Source organism: Pundamilia nyererei, unplaced genomic scaffold (genome assembly GCF_000239375.1).
Source record: "Pundamilia nyererei isolate P.nyererei 1_Seehausen unplaced genomic scaffold, PunNye1.0 scaffold00037, whole genome shotgun sequence".
NCBI classification, from domain to species: domain Eukaryota; kingdom Metazoa; phylum Chordata; class Actinopteri; order Cichliformes; family Cichlidae; genus Pundamilia; species Pundamilia nyererei.
Window position 1 is genome coordinate 2,150,291 of NW_005187438.1, and position 15,892 is coordinate 2,166,182.

Consider the following 15,892-nt stretch of genomic DNA (forward strand, 5'->3'; position numbering starts at 1 on the left):
ATGACAGTAAACACAACTAAAACTAGTTGTTGTGCCCATCCATTGCAGTTGAAAGCACGTGCATTGAGTTCCGGTACATCTGGAAGGTCGTAGTTGAGGGAAACAATATTCTCTGCACAGCTAATGTCATCATGCTTTTCGATGTTTGCTTTGATTGCTGTTCCATTTCTTTTTGTTCATGTTTTAAATCTCAGTTAACATCATCATTCTACTCTGTTTCACCTACCTTTGTTCTTCTTTCCACCAATTTTGGTTATCGCCTGTGTTATTTGAGCTAGTCAGTACACCTGGCATCGTAGCTGCTCACTGTTGTGTTGCCAGACTGTCTTTGAACCAAAGGTCCACTGCAGTCAGGCATCGGCCATTCTCAAGTTTGTTTTCCTTATGTTTTCTTGTTAGGGTTGTTCTTTGCGACCTCTAGTCTGTTCTGGGACTTTTGTCCGAGTTTTCACCTTTGTACGTTATTTAGTGTGTGTTTTGGTCTTTCTCTCTCTGGCTTTTGCCTTTTTTTCCTCATCCTTGCTTTGGTTGCTTCAATAGATGACAACCTGCGTGTAACCTAGGGTGTTATTAAAGTTTGGGATTTTTTACTTTTGCCTGTCTCTCTTCTCCTATGTTTGGATCCTCTCTGCTGTGAATCGCCACAGATGAATATAATAAGGAAAGTTTGAGTAATAACCTCTCATGAAACCTGTAATTTCAATAGATTTTAATGTAGTTAAACAGCAGATGTCCCTACATCCATGCTTCTGTTCTGCAATTTACAAAAATAAAGCTGGTGACTAAAATGTGCAACCAGTAGTAATGTTGTGCCAAATATGATTTTTTTAAAAGAGCATCCCGTGGGGAAGCAAAATCTCTTTTACAAGCCTTAAAATGAATGTGCACAGACTGAGAAGTAGGGGTGGGTTTTAATAATCGATTCATCGATTAAAATCGATTCTGGCTTGGATAACGTGATATCCATTCATTAAAAAGTGTCAGCTGCCTTTTTATAGATACAAAAATATGTAAATGTACTGATCTGAATTATAATATTTCTGACTGTCTGAGGCAAAATTTCCCCGATTCAAATCGATTTGAATCGAATCGAATCGTGGATCAAATCGATTCAAGACCTTGTGAATCGGAATCGAATCGATTCTAGAAATCAGTGACGATACCCAGGCCTACTGAGAAGTTTTCTCTCTGTGATAAAAATGAATAAAATAAGAGAAAACAAGAGCAATCACCGAGTAGCTCCCCAGTTGGGCAGTTGGCATGGCAACAAGAAAACACTGCTCTATCTGCTCTTTATAGGGATTATCAACATAGTTGGGATGCATCCTTGATTAGTCTGACACTAAAGGAAAACGTGCATTGAAGGAAAGCTACTGTGTGTATTTCTGAAGTGAAGAAAGTCCTAGAAAGTGAAATATAAAGAAACAAAATTATTCCTTTTCTAGTTTAATGTGTGTTTGAGAACTTTGCATCGAGACACATAAGAGAAACTTTGCACTTGGAGAAAACTGAAGTCAAATGAATGGGAGAATTGACATCTAAAACTTCAAAATGTGCATAAAAAAGTCCTGATGCATGCTCAATGATCAGTGTTTGTTGTTCCATGGTCATGACAATTTGCATATCAATGATCAAGGAACTGACCTCACAGCCCATTGTTGTTTATAAAGCAACCTGCAGTCAGCTGAGACTGAAGAAGTCACTTGGATGAGTGATGAAAAGTTTCTTCCATTGAAAACGCTCCATCCAGATGAGCAGAATCAACTTTTGGAGTGCTTATAAATGTTTATTTATTCCAGATATTTTTGCAATTACTTACACAACAAAGCCAGCTAAACAACAGCAGCTGGTTATAAGCTTACTTGTTCATGTCTAAATCCAACAATTTCCACTTCAAATAAATTTTCACTAACACTGGCTAACAGCAGATAACAGCAGTACTTACTGACAGAAAAATTCAGGATATCCTTAACTCACCTCAGTATTGCTGGCATTTAACAGACGTGAGCTCGCATCGGACTCCTTTCAGAAAGTTTTACAGCCTCCTCCAGAGTAAAAAGATGTACAGTTACGTCTCCACCACCCTGTTCACTCATGTGCCTTATTCTTACTTTACTTCCCGTGTCTCATTATTCAGATTTAGCTCGGCCCCGTACAGTTCCACTTTGCCCTCATCACCTCCTGTGTATTTATCCCCTGTTTGTCTCAGTTCCTTGTCACATCGTACTGTTTCTGTTTCCCAAGTTGTGTCAGAGTTCCTGGAGTAACCCCTAGTGCATCCTATGTTTGTTCATGGACTTTGTTATTGCTGTCAACCGCACTACTGCCTCGCTTCCAGTAAAAGCTTATTTTCATTTGATCCCTGCGTGCCTATGAGTCTGCATCTAATATGACATCTACACATCTTATATCAACCAGTAATAGCTCATAAAGATGCATATTTAGATGCCTCATTGGTCAGAGGAAGCCAATTCTTTGAATTCATATATGTGTGGCGCCTGGATCCACAATTAGCATCATAACTCACTGAAATTTCTGCAGTACAAATGCTAAATGCTTATTTGTGATTAAAAGTGTGTATTTTCTTTTATAAAAGCACTGCATCTTATTATAATAGTGTGATGGCATGCCACACATGGTAAGCTCCACACCTCACCACCAGGTGATTCACTTTAGTTTACGTTGCAGTCACTACTTTAATATATTCTACTTATTGTTCAGTGTTGTTTCTTTATTAAATTTATTTATTTTTCTATCACACCTTCCAATGTTTATATGGCGTGCACACATATTAACACTGCAAGGTCAAAGTTCTGTTTTATGTTATATTAATACATCTTTCTTTGTTTGAGTTACCTGGGGTTTGGCTTCTCCTCCTGCCTGGCAAAAGGTGTGTCATCTGGTTTAGCTAAACGAGGAATTTAAGTTCCCCCTGTGTCATTTCAGGAGGTCAGTTTATCTTATGTTTGTTTGAGATTTTGCTAATTGTTATCTTGAGTTTAGTTCATTTAGTTGACCTCTTTTATTGGGCTGCCTGTTTAAGTTTTGGCTTTGTTAAATATATTTTCATATTTTGGGGTCAATAAAACCCCTTTTTTGAATTAAACACCTGTGTCCTTTATGCTTTACTGCTTGGTCCCTGACAAATAGTAAAAGTAATTTCTTTAATGTAATTTTTAAAATCAGTATTTAAATTCTTTAGATACTTTTTGCAATCATGTTTGAATTGGCTGTATTGAAACCTGTTAATTGGTAAATTGTTTAAGTCAACAGATACAGTTTCTAAGATTCACTTTACAGAAGCGCCAACTTTGCACAAATGACCAGAAAATGGGTCTTTGACACGTGTCCTCTACCTTTATCTCCTGGTTGGTACACAGGTCTGTCTGAACAACCATGTAGTTCATGTAGTTTTTTAGCTACATTTCAGTCAAATGTGCAAGTTAGCTGCTGTGTTCCCTGCATTTTTATCTGTCCATCCACCCATCCATTTTCTTCTACTTATCCAAAGTCAGCTCATGGTTTCAGGGTATTCCAGCTGGTACTAAGTGGCTCTTATTACAGACTGAGCATCATTTAAATGCCACAGTCTACCTGAGTATTGTTTCCAACCGTGACTGTCTCTTTATGATCACAGTGTACCCATCTTCTGATGGCTGCATCTAGCAGGATAATGCACCATGTCACAAAGGTCAGAACATCTCAAAGTGGTTTCTTGGACACGACACTGTACTCACATGCCCTCCACCGTCATCAGATCTCAATCCAAAAGAGCACCTTTGGGCTGCAGTAAAACAAGGAATTAGCATCTTGGATGTGTCTGCAGTAACTGTATAATGTTGTCACGTCAACATAAAGCAAAAACTCTGAGGACTGTTTCCAGAAACTTGCTGATCTTTGCCAATAAGGGGGTCCAACCAGGTACAAGCAACATGGAACTAACAGACTGCCCGGTGAGTGTACATACTCAAGATATCAACGTATTTATTCATGCAAAAATTTCCAAAAGAATTCTTCTCTGTTAGATTTGGCATTTCATTTTAAAAGCCTCACAATATAAAAAAAAAAAACAAATAAAATAGAAAGAACTGAACCTAACAAGTGCAGCGTCCACATGTACTGTATGTGTGTACATATGATTAGCTTACCTACACTAAAAACAGCAGTTACCACGGCTGTGGCTCTGGCTTTATATCAAGAAATTAGGAGCACGGTGAAAACTTAGGAGGTGTTGTCAGTTTTGGTGTAATTACTTTCACTGCCAGAAAGCAGAAAAAACTTACAGCAGATTTTTTATACTGCACTTATTCATACAAGTATAAAAGTGTCACATCCACACCCTTGTCACACGAATTTAAATGATCTTATAGTCGATAAAATGAGTCATACCATCAATTTATTATTTAAATTTCTATTTTTGTAACTCTGAGGTGTTAATATGAAACTCAATGCCCAGCTGATTAAACTTCCGTGCAACGTCCAGTAATAACATCTAAAAACCACCGGTACAATGAAAAATTAAAGGAAAACCATCCTGCGCTCACAATATTATTACAGCCACTTACATATTTCTGTCTGTCATTTAAAAATGAATGTTTGAGAGCAGGATAATGGGAATAATCCCGCTGCCCATTTTCAAATTAAATTTTGGTGTTCGTGGTGAGAGGAGTGTGTGTGCTCATCTCTTGGAAGCAAATCCTCCATTTGAATAACTTCCCTCAAGGCTTGATGGATGTGATACAGATATTAGATTTCCATCACTTCAAACTCTGAAGTTTCTGCCACTGGGTGACTAAATAATTGAAGACTTCTCCCATAAAAAACGCAATATATCTGTGTGAGAAAAATGTTGCTTCCTTAAATTTATCAGTCAATATTTCAAAAGGGTGGATGAGTCTATCCCCAGCAGCATAACTATTTGTAAGCAGAGGACTTAAAATGACTCACTTTTACGCCAGCACTCTAAGATTGTGTCAGTTTTATTTTGTGCAGTTGACATGAAACTTGTTGGTTTTAATTAAACATTTACTAGTTGCTTTTTAATAATTTTTATTGACTAGTGTGTGTGTGTGTGTGTGTGTGTGTGTGTGTGTGTGTGTGTGTGTGTGTGTGTGTGTGTGTGTGTTTTAACTATCTTCACGTCCTTGCTGCCAGGTGTTTTTAAAGGTCAGATCTGATGGTTACAAATAGTGACTTCTGTGTCATGAAGACAGAGCTCTAGCTCCAACTGAAGAACCTTCAGAGGTAAACTTTCCTCGGTCTCCAGGTTGCACGATACTGTCTTGAACAACTCCTTATTTCTTTATATCTTGGGATTTTGAATATGAGAAAACATACATGGAAAAAATATAAGCAAAGAGCAGGTTTGTATCATTTTAACCAGCTTAAAAGTCTTTTTTGATATGTCCATCTTTATTCTTCAGCACAGCCTGAATTCGTTTTTTTTGCATTTCTTTAAGAATAAAGCTTTGCATATGACTCGTGTCTTCACTGTACACAAGCCATATGCATATACTTTTCTCTGTCAAGCTGATCCAACATGGGTTGGGCTTCTTCTGTATGTCTCAGATTTCAAATATTGGATTGATCACTCCGTAATACCTATTGCCTGACTTCCATTGCTTATATGGTTTGAGTATGATACCTCAGCCTTTTCTCCTGGTTTCTCTTCCTTAAGAATGGCTTCTTGACAGTCAGCCCTGTCCTGTTTTGATCAACCAAAGGTCTAGATATATCTTTCAGGTCCAGTGTCAATTTTTCTATTTCTTAGGGACATGACTTCTGATGATTCTGTTCATCTGCTGTGGATACTTTTAAAGCCTACCACTTCTTCTCTTGTCCTCTGCATGCACATACTGAGTTAAAAAGTTGTGAATTCTTTGGGACTCAACTTGTTGATGGAAAAATACTATTTTATTCTTATCAAACTGTGCTATCTTTGGCATTTTTCATAGATTCAACTACAGAAATGGGAACAAGTTATTGTTTGCAACAAGCTGCCAGTAAAAAAAAGCCAAAAGGTATAATTTAAAATAGGCTTTTTGCTAAGCTGTGCAAACACCAGAGTGCTTCTTCCACTGAGTTCTGTTTTTATGCTTGAATGATTCATGGGTCAATGTTAAGTGGATTAACAAATAAAAAATCATTCCTCTGAAAATTATCACGTACAAGAAATAAACTGAGCCAGTGCCCAAAGAAAAACTTTGAAATGCCAAAGGCCATTGTAAATCTGGCTCAATGGAAGGAAAACTTTTTTAAAAATGAGGGATGGTGGTTCAAGACTTTTGCACAGTACTGTACTGTTAGAGTAAAATACTGCATTTAAATGCATGCTTCTATGCAGAAGAGATTAAGATGACACAGTTCCACAAATAATTACTTCAGTTATTTATATCTGTAATTTAAGGGGAGACCTAGGCATTACTTCAGACTTCTCAGGATATGACTCATTGTATTCTTTTACAAAGAAGGCACAGTGGCTCTTCATCTTCAAAGTCAGTGACTGCCAAACCCTTAGTTGTTTGCTTTATCCCTCAGTCTGCTAAAGAGTAATTAGCACGGCCGTTCATTAATTACTTATGAGTTCATGGCCTGACATCGGAGCGCTGCCCGGGCAGGTGACTGTATCTGTCAGCTGAATCCAATTTTGCCAACTCGCCGGACGTTCGTGATTTGTTCAATCAAGACGTCACAGACAATTTGTCTGGTACGCCTCGGCCACCTCCGAGCTCTTCACAGAAAAGAAAATTAGAGTATCCGTCAGCCGTCCCAAAGGGTCTTGCCTTTGGGAGATGTAGCATCCTCCCCCTCTGTTGACAGACCTGGCGCCTGCCTCACTTGTCACTGTAATTAGTTTTGTTTCACTACCATTGTGCTCAGCAGCTCTACTTTATTGCTGCATAGCCGTGTGCAGTCAGGGCTCATTCCACAGTGTTGCATTAAACAAGGCTGCTTTTAAATGCTCTGACATGAAAAGCAAGCTTTCTCCTGCACTCAGCTGGTAATAAGTAAACATACTTTTTGTGTCCCGCTCCCTGCTTATTTGCAACAATTACAGCCCAGTGTTCCACTGATGATCTGTGGATAACTTTAATTAATCAGCTGGATAATGGTGCATGTAGGATCCGTGCAGAAGAAAAAGGTCATGTGGGGGCTTGGCCCATCACGGATGGGAGAGCAAATCTCGGAGACTGATGAACGGCAGCAGAATGTTATTTTATCAGCCAACACATGGTCTCTCTGGTAGCAGTTATCTGGTGTGCACAGGATTTAAGGAACATGGAACCAGGACAAAACCAGATTTAGCATTATGTCTGATTGTGGAAATGATACCACGGTTTAAGGAAACCGTGCTCATCGTCTGCAGACAGATATATTTTCTTGCAACGTAACAGGCTTATTTACCAACCTGTTGTAACCGGCGCTTGTTTGCCCATGAATCTAAAGCCAATACCAAGAGTCAAATGAACTCGGGGATTTATGCTAGAAATAGCTAACTGAGGCAAAGAGAATGTGCCCTGTATTTTGGAAATATTGTAGCTCGAGGAAATAATTTGCACTTATGACTCAATTTTGAGAAGAGTATTGAAGAAGAATAGACAGCTCTCTCAAAGAAAATAATGGAAAAAAGATTGAGATTCTGGTTTCATCTCACACTTAGGCATGCTCTCTAAACATTAGTAGCGTGCAATTTGTGTGCACTACCAAATTAAATCTGAACAAAATAAAAGTACATGCTCTTTCACTTTTAAGGGTTTACATTACATCTGGTCCTTAGCAGGTCTTAAAATTATTTAAATACATTATTTTAATATAATAACAGGTGACATGTTGCATTGTCTCATTGTTTATTTAGGAAAAAACCTAAGCTATAATGCTGAAGCAGTGTGAGAAACGTAAGGGGATAGTGGGAGGGTAAGCAGCAGTTATTCAAATGTCTTTGATTAAATTATCATCGACATCTTTTTGTTTGTTTTTTATTTTCTAAACTGTTAAAATTACATTACAGTCACATGCTATGCCTAAAAGTGGAGGTCAAAGTGACATTGTGGCTATGCATGTAAAACAAACCTAAGCTCTTTCATGAACAGAGAATAAGACAGAATGGGATATTTACAGTTGTGCACAGTAACTCAAGGATATCTTTGGTAGATAAACAGACTAAAAATAGATAACCTTATGAGTAAGAGAGGAAAATAATGAATGAAAATAAAAGTGAATGAAACAACACAGAGTAAGATAGAATAGAATTGGGGCAGCCAGTTTCACCCAGATATAGCTACACGGTAAGGTAATATTTCTAAATGGTTGAAAAAGAGTTTCCATGTGTTCAAAAATTTTGCAGTTGACCCACGTAGAGTATATTTGATCTTTTCCAACTTATTAAAATGAAGCGAATCTCTGATCCAGGCCTCATGTGAGGAAGAGGAGGATGGCTTCCACTGGAGCAAAATCAGACGAGAGTTAAAAGGGTCACGTTTTGGCAAAACAATCTCGCCAGGTGTCACACCAAACAGAGCAACTGGGGCAGTTGGATCTAGGTGTGCCTGAAGTACCTCTGACAGTTTACTGAAAATTTCTGACCAAAGGGACAGAACCAGAGCATGCGCATCAGTGAGCCAGGAGCTTGTTTACGTCTATCACAGACAGAGTCAACATCGGGGTAGATTTTTTGGAAAGCTTGGGTTTTGATTAGTCTGCATAGTGCAGCCCCTAAACTGGACTAGCACTAATAGATAATGAGTTTACTTGGATCAGGAAATTGCCCAGGACTTTGTGAGGATACACTTCTCCAAGTCCTGCTCCCAAAGTGAACTAATAGCTGACAATGGGGCACTCTGAAGAGAGGTTTCTTTTGTAGCTGGATGAAATTGCACCTTTTTTATTCCGAAGTGGAAGTAAAAAGGTGTCAGTGGGTGGAGTTAAAGGTTGAGAGGGAAAATGGTGGGTCACTCCTGAAATTGCAAACTTGAAGGTATCTGAAAAAGTCGTTTTTTCAGGATCCTATACTCAGCTACAAGTTGTTCGGAGGAAGGGAAAACTTCCACAGTATACAGATCATGAAATCCTTATTAAATGATTTTATACACAAATTACAAAGCCTCCTTCCCCTAGCAAAGTACTAAAAATATGATTCCTGATTCATAATTTGCAGGCCACGGTGGCACGTAATTGATTCCAGATTTTAAGGGTCTTCTTCCCTGATAAATTTCTGCAGTATTCTGCAATGTCTGGACCTCTAGAGGTCTAGACCAGAGCAGTCAGGGATGATGGTACACAGGAAGAACTCACTATTCTCAGCCACTCTGGGATGTCAGGTGCATCGTTCTCATGCAGCCAGTACTGCAGTATATGGAGGGTAGATGCCCAGTAATAAAGGGAAATTTGGTAGCACCATTCCTCCAACCTCCCAGGCCTCTGTAGAAATATTTTACTGATCCTTGAGGGTGTTTTATTCCAAACAAACCCTAAGATCAAATCAAGTTTCCTGAAAAAGGATTTGGAGATAAAAAATGGGGACACACGGAAACAGGAAAGACAATTTTGGCAAAACATTTATCTTAACTAGGCTTATCTGACCAGATATAGACAGAAGTAGTCCTTTATTTCAAAAAGGAGTATATTTTAGAGTCAAATGTGAGTGCGTCTGTCTGACGGTTGCAAAGTCAAGCAACAAGACAATAATCACAAGCTCAGCAACAAATCTACAACAGAATGGATTAAAAAGAAAGTGACTCAGTCAAAGTCCAAACCTCAGCCTGATTGAAGATAGCTGTGATTAAATGCATGCTTCCAACTTCAATTAATTGAAGCTATGTTATAGAGAAGAATGGCTCAAACTTCCTTCAAAATGATGTAACAGGCTGATAAAGTTCTTCAAGTTAGGGCACGTGCACAATAGGACCAGAGATGATTATGCGAGAAACGTTTCCATGACCTCTTCATGTAAACAGAACACTGCTTTTACATCTTCAGTTACAAAATAAAATGTCCTTTTAGTTCACCTGAATTCAGTGGATCTCTTTAAAGAAAAATATCAAATGTAATTTCAAAAGTTGTACTAAAGCTTTAATAAATTGGTTTGATTAAATCAAGAGGGCACTGCTCTTGACTTTATATTGTGCTACATTCCTAGAAATCGGAAAAAAAATATGTCAATACAACTAAATTAAAAAAAAATTAGATGGGGCCTTTCACTCCATTCATTGAATCTACATGATGGACGTCAATAACACTTGTAGCAAAGTACTCAGCACCTGTGAGATCCCTCTATATTTCCCTTGTGATGTTTTGTGCACACTGCTATTTTAGAAAAGCAATTGCATGTGGGGATAAAATATCCTTTGTCCAGTAAGTTGACCATTTTCCTGAAGCCTTTGTGTTTCCTGGACACGTATCTTTGTTCAAACGTGATTAGGTTGATGATTTCAGAGAATGCGTGTGAGCTGGATGGATACAATGACACACTGTAGAGACTCACTCTCATGAACGTCTGAGCTGATGTTGAGCAGATGATTCACATTAGCAACCACTGCATTGTTTTTCTTGGCCTTCATGCATTAGTTATGCTGCTGTTTGTGGTTAGTTGTGTTGCTCTGTGGCTCACACACAACTCTACATCACTCTCTATATAATTCTCTATATAATTTCTTCTTGGCTAACATCATTTGTCCTAAATCCATGATAGTATTTCCAAATGACAGATGATGATCCACTTCTAGAGTCGAGCTCTTTCCCCTCTGCTGTGCCAGACATTGGATTTTTTACAGAAAACGTCAAGCTGCGAGGTTCAGGGAACTGCTGTGATTGGCACATGAAGGTGGGTGATCAGCATGCGTGTGCATAGGGACATTAATGGGTACATTTTATAATTTATGGGCAACAAATGAAGAACTAATGGAGACTTTGTCTGACAAGAAAAGATTGAGTTTAAAAGAACAAAATAAAATAAACCTGTGCTACTCAACTACACTTTCTAACCACAATAAAACAGCACCTCTAAACCCAGTGGCCTTTTTTCGTTTCCCTAATTTGCATCTCCCTGCCTCCTTTGTCTTCTGTCCTCCTGCCTGTGATCCAGAAATCAATCGCTGAACACCATGTTGAAGGGTGTGTGTGTGTGTGTGTACTAAACCAGGAACAGGGTCCCAGAAGCAGCTCTACACTCTGTGTCACTTAAAATAGCACTGGGCCCCCCCCCAAAAGCTACATCAAGCGTACAGAGGGCAGGAAGTCAGATGGGAATGGTATAAAGAATCCAGTCATTTTTCAAAATAAAAGACAAACCACGCTGCTCCTCAAAAGCTCCCAATCTGTGTGCGTGATTTGAAGCAGTGCAAAGCACAACATCAAAAACATGCATCATATATAGGAACTGAACCAAAACAGGTGACAGAACCAAAAATGAGCAAGCACGTGTGTGCAAAGCAGAACATCAAACTCGTGAAAGTACTTTTAATTTAAAACTTAAAAAAAACAAAACCTAAAAAGTGATATTTACTCTTAGAAAATTGTGAATCATAGATTTGTATGCCACTCCAGTGGCCTATAAAATACTGAAACCTGGCTTTAAAGACTGGCTCCTATTCAGCACAAAGGCATTACTGAAGCTGGCCACTGATGGTGATAAGGTCTGACTCGCAGTCTGAGTTCCAATTTATCCCAAAGCTGTTGGATGGTGTTTTAGGTCAGGGCTCTGTGTAGGCCAGTTAGGATCTTCTAAATCAAACTGGGAGAAGTTTTTCTTTATAGACCTGGCTTTGTGCCAATTTGTCAGGTGGGATGGGGTGGGGTGGGGTGGGGGGATTGCCAAGGTGAAAAAGGAAAGGGTCGAGCACAAACTACTGCTGGAAGCACACTCTTCTCTATAATATCACTGAATGCTGAAGCATTAAAATTTCTCCTAATTAGAGCCGAGGGGCCTAACCAAACCATGGAAAACATGCTCAGACCACATGCATTTGAGTGTAGTTTTCATACTGAATAATAGTCGAGGCAACGTAAGGAAAGAAAGAATTATGCAACCTCTGGGAGGTCCAGCTTTTTTTAAACATGCTGCTTCCAATCATCCTTGCTAGTTGTCATTTCAAGTGCATACCAGAATAGGCTCCATGCTGTCTCGCCCACCTTAGCATACATTTTCAAAGTTCAAGTATTCATTGAACTATTCTCTAGTTTTGGGGGGGTTTTCAAACCCATTTTTTCCCACTCTCAGCCTAGGAACACCTGCTCTTCAGTCCACAGCCATTAGTTTGTTCTAGCATCAGTCCACTCCTCTCACACACAGGTATCGCATCCTGCCACTACAATAACAACAGTAATGAACTGACTGGCAAGTGGCAGCTGTGCTCTGACCGCTCCTCTGACTTAAACCGATTCACTTCAACCCATAATGTTTTTTTTATTCCCAAGGCTCCAGTATTACCAATACCACACACATGTTGCGGGTTCATTTATAACCAAGGACAGCCTTTTAGTAATCAGATAGAGGTTCGATAAACGCTGAACTGCTGACTCCCTCGAGGAAGGCTTCTGAAGGGCGATTTACCACCTCAGTGCTGATGTGATGTCTACCCTCTGCTGGCTCTGTGTGTCTGTATATGGAGGAGGCGTGGGGTATATGTGTGTGTACAGTCCTTTGAGAAGGGATAGACAGTGTGTGACAGAAGAACAGACTGATAGGCCCAGAATCCCCTTTGGCTCCTCTGGAAAAAAAAATAGCAGCAGACAAGCATCTGATGATGCAGCCTTATATTCTGTCCAGTGACAACACAATTTACACCTCTGAAAAGACACATCGATGCATAATAGCGTCTTTGACATTTTCATATAAATAAACATTTCCATCCCTCATAAGGCAAAACAAATATTACGCAATAGGGGCTAAACCTCTGCTCATATCCTGAAAGCATTTCCATTTACTGTTTTTCTTTGATTTGATTTTATAAATATATATATATGTACATACGTGCCATGCTGTAGACCTTTTTATGGGAATAAGCTTGGTGGCCCACAGGAAATGATTTTTTTTCTCACAAAGCAAGAGTGACGCACATTTTTAATAAATACAAGAAAATAAAAGAAATGAAAGACAGAGAAAGTGGCAAGAGGGTAAAATTCTTTACAAAGCTGTAGACAGAGAGCACAGAGGGCTACAGAAAAACATTTCAGCTTGAGGGTCTTCATCAGCATCACTGTAAAATATATACAGAGAATGTCTTAATATTGTTATAGAGTGGAAACAAATTAAAACAACCAGTTATATACACTGATTAGCCAGTTTGTTAGGTAAACCTCTTAATGAAAATATCTGATCTATCCGTCAACATTTAGGCATGTAGACCTGGCTCCAACTGAATATCTGAATGGTATCATTACACCTCTTATTACAGCCAATGCATGCAGGAAAGATTGTCTAAACGCACAACATGCGATGGGCTGCAGCAGCAGAAGACCACACAGGAACAGGAAACACAGGAAACAATTCATACAGCCTCATTAAAATTGGACAGTAGGAGATTGGAAAACATTTCAGATGACAGGGTCATAACGTCACGTCGACAACACGAACGCATGGATCCATCCTGCCTTGTGTCACTTGTTCAGGATATTTCTGGTGGTGTAATGATGTGGCGGATATTTTCTTGGCAAACATACAAACTGGGCATCATTCAAACAACTTCGACAACAAAAATCGACTACAAAATGTGCATCTTACGTCCCCTCAAAGTGTTATATTAATGAGAAGCCCTGAGAAAAAATACATCTTTTAAAGAAAAGGCAATACACCACCTATAAAATGAAGAGAAAAAAATATTGGTTTTTCTGCTGGAGAGAGTTTCTGAGACTGAATCTAAGACAAAGTAAAAATTGATTTCACCTTTTTTTAATGCAAACCTTAACCACACTTTGATATAGTTAATGGAACTCGTAATCTTGATTTAAAAGAGCAACACCGTGACAAGAAGATTGTATTACAGCAGCAAATTGTTCACAGTTCAGCTGTGTTTTTAGCACCTGGATCAGCAATCGCTGATATGAAATGGAAAATGCACTTCCAATTACCATTTACATGATGTGCGCCATGTATGGGTTGTGTCAGTTGATTCCGAGAACAGATGAATTATTGTCTTTCCTTTCATAAAGGAGGAACAAGCAAATCTTTTACTAAAGGAGGTAATAAGGGAAGCACTGAAGCACCTTTCCTTAGACTTTGAGAACTTGGACAGTTGTTGTTATGACAGCCACTCAGATCATTCTTGCTCAATACTCTCAGCTGGGAGAATTTCAGAGCAAAATTGACTATTCAACCACATCCATCATCCAGTGTCCAGGGGAAAAAATGCACCAAAAGGATGGTGTTTAAGTTTACTCCGTCTACCCAGAGTAACACAGATCCACTTAACTGACTTAAAAAGACAATTATAAAAAAAAAAAAAAAAAAAAAAAACAAATTCGAGTTGCAACAGAAACGTTATGAAAAATATATATCTGACAATACCACAAACAACTGATTAAAATAATGCTGCCATAGAAATGTCACAAAACCCAAAATAACCTTTTCCAGTATCATAAAAGAAGTGTCTAGAAGTTATGGATATCTTTCTATAAATATGCTTTACTTTCCTCTGTGAGCTCCAAATGTTCATGAGCATGCAAACTTCATGCACAATTTATTCATAAACATGAACTCATTATACAGGCCTCATAAGCACATTATTTCTGTGCTGCTCAAGTGAAAAAGAATAATTTAAACTCGATGTACAGCGTGCTTGTGGTAAAAGGGAGCTTCTCCCCCTATTTGTGATGTCTTGGCTCTGCTCAGCAGCCTTGCATGAATAAATAAATAAATGCATGTCCTCCTGTCGTCTTCAGTTTCTTCAAGGTTTAGCTCCTCGAAACAATGTCCTGGGCAAAGGCGGGCATGGAGGAGGCTGTATGTCTTTTTGTTTCCCCCCCGCCTTCCTCGTTCCATTCTCTGAAGATTATGAACATATGATGACAGCAGCACAACATAATGCAGAAAATAGAAAAAAAGTAGCTTAGCGCTTCTCACAGGCTTGACAGGGACACTGAAAGACAGACTGTGCTTAACAATCAAACAATACAGTGAACATACATTTTGCATTGGTTTCTAACACAAAAAGACACAAAAGTAGGAGAGAGACATGTAGCAGGAATCCTGGAATCCTGTATTGCATCTGTGTATTGTAAACCCCCTTTAAAAAAAATAGACTGGTATTTATGTAGCAGTTTCAGCTCTTACTGACCGCTCACAGTGCTTTTACACCACAGACCACATTCATACAACACGTCACCTTCTCAAATCTATACCTATAGACATTTTAGACTCACCGGTTAACCTTAGATATCTTTTGGCTGTGAAAGGAAATCAGTGCACCCAGAGACAAAAAAATAAATAAATATACAGAAACAGGAAGAACATGCCAACTACTCACAGAAAGCCCCCAGGAAGATCTGAGCCCATGAAATTCTTGCTGTGCTAACCAATGCACCACCATGCCACCGTTGATTTTTATGCATGAAGTTCAATGGGGCCCAGGATTTTGGATAATGTTTCCTGTAGCTCTGAAGTGAGCTTTTCAGAGCTGGAAAGAATAAACCTGATGATGTCATCAGGGTGCTATTGAGCTGCATTTTGGGAGTCCAGTATTTTTGGCACTCTGGTACTCACAAATATGCTGGCCTCTGGTGCTTTAAAATCCACCACTTTTTTCACTGTGTGAGAACCACTTTAATCTGAAAACTGCAGTTACTGCAGGCCTCTGAAATGTATGTATATACAAATGTGGGGGCACATAGAAATAGAGCAAAATTCACCATCCAGTTTTTAATCCAGACAGGAATCATACATCTACAATGTAAAGACAAT